Source organism: Columba livia, chromosome 1 (genome assembly GCF_036013475.1).
Source record: "Columba livia isolate bColLiv1 breed racing homer chromosome 1, bColLiv1.pat.W.v2, whole genome shotgun sequence".
In the NCBI taxonomy this organism is placed as follows: Eukaryota; Metazoa; Chordata; class Aves; order Columbiformes; family Columbidae; genus Columba; species Columba livia.
In genome coordinates, this window is record NC_088602.1 from 206,159,496 (window position 1) to 206,165,495 (window position 6,000).

General features: G+C 39.1%; 1 long non-coding RNA gene across 5 annotated transcripts in view; it reads right to left on the reverse strand.

Moving 5' to 3' along the window:
• LOC135578244 (uncharacterized) overlaps positions 1-5,674 on the reverse strand; it is a 32,784-nt gene extending 27,110 nt beyond the window's left edge. For 2 of the 5 annotated variants that reach the window (XR_010469661.1, XR_010469659.1), the window contains exons 1-2: positions 3,881-5,670; positions 2,881-2,964 (exon numbers count right to left, since the gene is read on the reverse strand). This is a non-coding gene — a long non-coding RNA (uncharacterized LOC135578244). Of the gene's footprint in view, positions 1-2,880; positions 2,965-3,880 lie in introns of all 5 variants that reach the window. The other 3 variants (XR_010469656.1, XR_010469657.1, XR_010469660.1) reach the window with 3 other exon arrangements.
• Positions 5,675-6,000: the final 326 nt, after the last annotated feature.

Sequence of the window (6,000 nt, forward strand, 5' to 3'; positions counted from 1 at the left end):
AATAAATTAGTTTCTAGATGTCACGATGTCACATGCATACTTGTGGCTCTGGAGAATACAGTTTTTGGGGTTCAATTTTTGACCCATTAATGTTCTTAGAGCCCTCAGGCCATTCTTTAATAAACTTAGATTTCATTTTGGCTAGTTTAAAATGACAGGTACAAAAGGCCACTATGATATAGTGTCACGGAGGCACCCTGAGGTTAGTTCAAGGGACAACAGGGTCCAAAACAACTTTTATTAAACCAGTGAGAAACAGGGTTTTAGCACTCCAAAAGTGACTTAAAAACAGGTTCAGGTATCAGCTGAGGAAAATTATTAATGGGCAGCAACTAATACATCAGGCGGTCCACAGAGTGCGTGCACATGGCTTCACCCAAAACAATGCTGGAGCCGTCCCTGAGTCCCGGAGGAGTACACACTTGCCTAAACACGGTGTGGGATTATTTTTAAAGAGATACACGTACTCGTAGTGAGTACGGGAAGTGTACACTCGCGATTGTGCGAGGGTAAATTTATAATACACTCGCCATCCTGTGAGGGTTAATTTACTTACACTTGCAAACGTGCACAGAATATTACACGTGCTTATGTGGAAGCACGGGAGGCAAATACACTCACAATTGTGCGAGGAAATAATTTATTCACATGCTCGTATTGAGCACGGAAAGTTACACTTGCAAATGTAACGGAAAGTACACATGCTTTTATTAAGCACGGAAAGTAAGCGTGCAAATGTGCATGGAAAGTTACACGTGCTTATGTGGAAGCACGGAAGGAAAATACACCCGCAATTATACAAGGATTAATTTTACATGTGCTCATATTGAGCACGGAAAGTTACACCTGCAAATATGCACGGAAAGTATAAATATACTCGCAATCCTGCGAGAAGTTTTACTCACAGCCGTGGCGGCAAGGCAAGTGGAGTCTCCATCCCGGGGGGGCTCTCAGCGGCAGCATCTTGCTCGTGCTCCGAGAGACCCACAACAATGGGCGGAGTCTCGACAAGAATCCCATTTTTATTCTGGCTGATCAGATCTGACTGTAGGCATTCCAGAAGCTTCTCTGCACCCCCACACTGGCTGAGGGTGCCCCTGAACCCTCCAAACATCCCCCACACGGGCTGCAGGTGCCCAGCGGCTCACTGGCGCCTCAGCACTCCCTTCTCCTAATGGCCCTGGCCAGGGTGCTCTGGGGCCAAACAAGAGAAGCTGTTAGCCTCAAGTAGCAGAGAGAGAGGGAGATGTGCCTGAAAGGAAAAGGAAAGGAAAAGGAAAGGAAAAGGAAAAGGAAAAGGAAAAGGAAAAGGAAAAGGAAAAGGAAAAGGAAAAGGAAAAGGAAAAGGAAAAGGAAAGGAAAGGAATTTAATTGTAAAATGTTTTCTGACTTTGCTAAGAACAAGGATACTTACAAAGAAAAAGTCTCTTAGAATTAAATTTTACTGCTGTGTTGTAATTGTTAGTTATACACAGGTTTTTGCTGCACTAACTAGGATGTCTGGAAAAGGAAGGGGCAATGCAGGATGTATCCTAAGTATGTAAACACAAAAAAAAATTTGCTCTCCCTTTTCTCTCTCTGTTTTTGCTTGAGGTTCACAACTTCATAACCTCAAAATAGAGGGAGCTGGTTTGTGGTTTTTTTTTCCTATTTTTTTCCATATTATTATTGCTTATGTTGCTTATTTTTCAAGGCAGAGATACTGTTGTCTTAAAACAATAATGTTACGGAAAAAATTGGACAAAGCAGAAGTTTCCTTACAGATTATTCATGTTTTAGTAATCTGTGGATTCCCCCAGTAGAGATATTTTTATTGCAGAGCAAGTGCTATGATATAGAAACAATTATTATATTCACTCTGGAGAACAGAGATGTTTCTGCTGTTACTAAGACTTATTATAAAATACAAAATTCCCTAAATCTTTGTGGAACTGCTATTTGTGAATCTCTGTATATGCCCTTGACTGTTCTCTGCTCAACACCTTTGAATTGCAGTACCAAACTAAATACAAATGACAGTGACACATTCTCCAACACAAAGTCTCAAGAGTACTTTTTTTCCCAATTTACATTTTGATTACAGAAAAGCAAAATTTTCAGTGTTAACATCAAATATCCTCAAGCAATATAAATCTTAATTACTGTATGTTGGAAGTAGTACTAACAAACACATGAGGTACTTTACAAGGAAGTAAGTGTGTCCCTAAATACATGTAAAGAATTTCAGCAATTTCTTTCCAGCAGTTAACAAGACCTAAATCTGTTTAATGGTGAGCAATCTAAGAAACAATATAACACGGATAATTACTCAGAACTTCAGTTTCTCTTCCTACTTTTGTTTTAACTGTGTTTGTTTTTGTGAAAGCATGCACTTTAGATCTGACATCTAGTGAACTGATGATCTGTGACATTCATAATTTAAAATCATTCATAGAACAACTCAGACTGAAGTTGTGAGTCTGGATGATCCCATATGTTGGGAAGTCAGATGGAGAGTTGCTTCAAAACTGTTCAGCAGAAATCCATCACCAGCTCATTTGTGCAGGAGTAAGGTTTAAGGGAAAGAATACTTGAAGTGTATTAATCATATTTTTTGTTTCTGCAGGCAGAGAAAGCAGATACAATGACACTGGAACTAATAGAATTGCATCTCCTTATGTTAGCAGTGAAACTGGCTGAAACATCACTTGTACCCAGACTTTCTTGAGCCCATCACCTAGAAATAAGTGATAAATTGAGAGTTTCAAATTTCCTCCTAATTATTTTGCATTTCTTATGATTGAAACGGCAATAGTTATGTCTTCCTGGGTCCACAGGGAGTGTGAAAAGAAAGCTCTTCTTTATTTACCATAAGGAGCCAGAAATCCAGGAGCAGCTTACCTTACGTGGGAACTCACTACTCAGAGACCCTGGGCTCTGCTGGCATCACCAGTGCTGGATCACCACTCTTTGAGAGACACCAATCTGCAGGAGAAGTGATAACAGGAGCTGAAGGATGTTATTCAGATAGCTCAAAGATGTATATGGCCATGATGCAGCAACAGTTATCCTAGTGAAGCAACATTTGAGGGATTCTTCAGGCAAACAGCCCTAACCCAGCCGTTTTCACCACTCTCTTGCTACTACTGCCTGTATCTGACCCTGGTGCTCCTAATGGCCAGTCCTTTTTGGTGAGGTGGGCAGAAAGGGTGCTCAGCATCCTGGGGAACCACCAAGGCACAGAAGTAACAGCAACAATTCAAACAGTCAAAAAAAGTATATGCCTTTTTAATGTTTCACATTTTTATTATTTTTTATTTTATCTTGAGCTAGAGAAGTAGTGAGCAGTAACATTTTTGTCCTCAGTTAACCTCTTTCAACCATTAGTAACTAGTTGATAGGAATGACAAACCCTCCTTTCTATACAGTCCAAAGGACATTGATTAATCACAATAAAATATTATTTCTCATTCTTTTTCAAAACCTGGAAGAGCACAGAAGTTCATCTACAGCAAATATTTATAGTCATTTTAAGCCATTTTAACCTTTTTTTTGGCAGCAGACAGAATATGCTTCTCTGCTCTACAGCTTTTCAGCATCTCACTTAAAATAACAAATTGACCCGTTCTGCTCCGGGATTGCCGAGCCAGATATAGGGATAAATAGCTCCTTAAAACCTCAAGACATTTCTCTTGTCTCATTGTCCTAACCTACTACCAATTCTATCGTTATCATTCATTGAATAAAATGTCACAGTTAATGTACCCTAAGACTATGATTTTAATTCAAAATCACAATGTGGACAGTTCTTCCTTACTACAGGCTATATAACTATACACATAAAGTCTGTATAAAAAATGTGTATAAAAAATGAGTTCACCAAAGCTGCTTGGGTACTTACATGAGAATGTCTTTGCAGGATGAAATACCCGACAACATGTTAAATTCTTCCAAATTCCCCTCCGGCACTGCAATGTATCCTTTTCACTTAGATAACCATGGTGGATTCCAAAAACAATAAAGGCAAGTGGTTTAACAAATGCAAAGATCCAGTATCCAGACTGTGCTCATCTAATGCAAACTGGATTTTATAATTCTGCAGCATAAGTATTATCTGATTGTTTTAATGAATCAGCATCACTATGTAATTATCAACAGGAAGTCAAAATGAGATGTTTCAGGAAATATTTGACATTTTGGAAAAAAAGGAAAAAAATGGGAGAACATTGCTAAAATGTTTCTTTCAGGTTTTGACCATCCCTATTTAAAATCTGCAATTTGGGAAGCTAAATTTAGACTTCTATATACATAATCTCAAGTAAGCAGACAGATTTAAGAATGGGTATTACTTTCTTTCCTTTTCTCAGCTCCCACTAATCTGAGGGGGAGTAGCCTGCTTAGCATTTCTCAGGGTCAAGTGTTAAGACAAGATGGTCTCCATTTTGTGAGCAAGTCTAATGTGCTGGTAATCATGCATTTTGTGTCCACCTGTCTTACCAACAAGATGTATGAGTCTGTGGAAATATTCCTCTTTAGCATTTCCTGCAGTATCTCATAGTCTAATCCTTAATGGCTTGTAATTTAATTCCTGCTGTGTCAGGGGATTTGACAGCCATTACAACAGCTATTTCAGTTGGTTGTGTTGTAGCTCAGTCTGGGCTTTGCAAAGCTTGGCAGCTCCAGCCCTGCACAAGTACGAACCTCTGCTTTGCCATTGTCAGGCCTGAGGAAACTCAATAACAAAGTGAAACAGTCCGGTGCACCAGGCTGGATACCCATTTGGCTGGGTTTGTATCTAAGCTAGTGAAATCACAATTTCCCCTGTATCATTTTTACCTGAAGATATAATAAATTGGCTTAGGATTGCTCACCTCGAGAAACCGGCCCAAGCTCTTGCTTTGTGAAAAAGCACAAAACTAAGCAAAACTGCAGCTCACTTTCATTACAAACACTTTGTTCAGCTCTAATATTAAAACATTTCCTTTCTACTTTTATCTTTCAGTTGTCGCCTTCCCTAGCAAGGCACCATTTTCTTTCATCAGGGCTTTAGAAATAGCGCCAATTTGTTTCCACCTCCTCTCTGTACAGCTGTGATCTTTAATCCCTGGTATCAATCTCTTTTTCTGTGGTTCCTGCCTCACTCTGTAACCCCTGCAACCTTGGAGCAAATGAGTCTATTTTTGTCTCTGGAGATTTGATGGCAGATAACACAGTTATTAGGGACATCTTTTTCTTGCTCTAATAATGGTGATCTGCCTTCAGTAATTTTTCCATGCCTGAATTGCCAGCATGGCTGGAGGTGCGCTGCCATGTTTTTCCTGGGTGTGCAGATTGCTACGTTCTCCCTCTACCCCCTTTTTTTCTTCTTCTTCTTCTCTCTATTATTTTTTTCAGTTTTTGTTTCATCCAATCCCCTGGTATGGTTTTCCATTCATGTGTAACTTATAGCTGTCAACATTTACACTAGGCTGCTCAAATTTATTGCTGACCACTAATACAGCTATAATTTCATTGTGCTCAAATACCTTAAACTCTCTCATATTCCCACAGTGTAGTTCTTATGCCAGTGCCACAGGAAAGAAATCCCCACTGTAGCATTTGTGCAGCTTTCCTGAATTGTAGCACAGGGTTATAGAGTTAGGTCGAACACACTGGCAAATACCTATTATCATTTCTCTCTTCTGTATGAAGACCACGCAAGATTCACAGTTGAGTATGAGCTGAGGAAAGACAAATTATCTCAGGTGACCACAAACAAAGAATAAGAACTCGTGTGTTAATGTCACTAAGACCTGTCCATCAAAAACGTGGTTGGCTGGTAAGATATTTTCTGAAAAATATCTGTTTGAACACTTATTTTCTGAAAAAGATGCCCTCAGCTTTCTGTCCAAACATAAATAATTTAAACTTTTGTTTTGTACTTTGAATAAGTAATAACCTTTAACACCTTTTATCACTAATTCTGAAAACTTAGCACTCACTTGACAAGAACTTACCACAGCTTTAAGTTTAGTCACATTT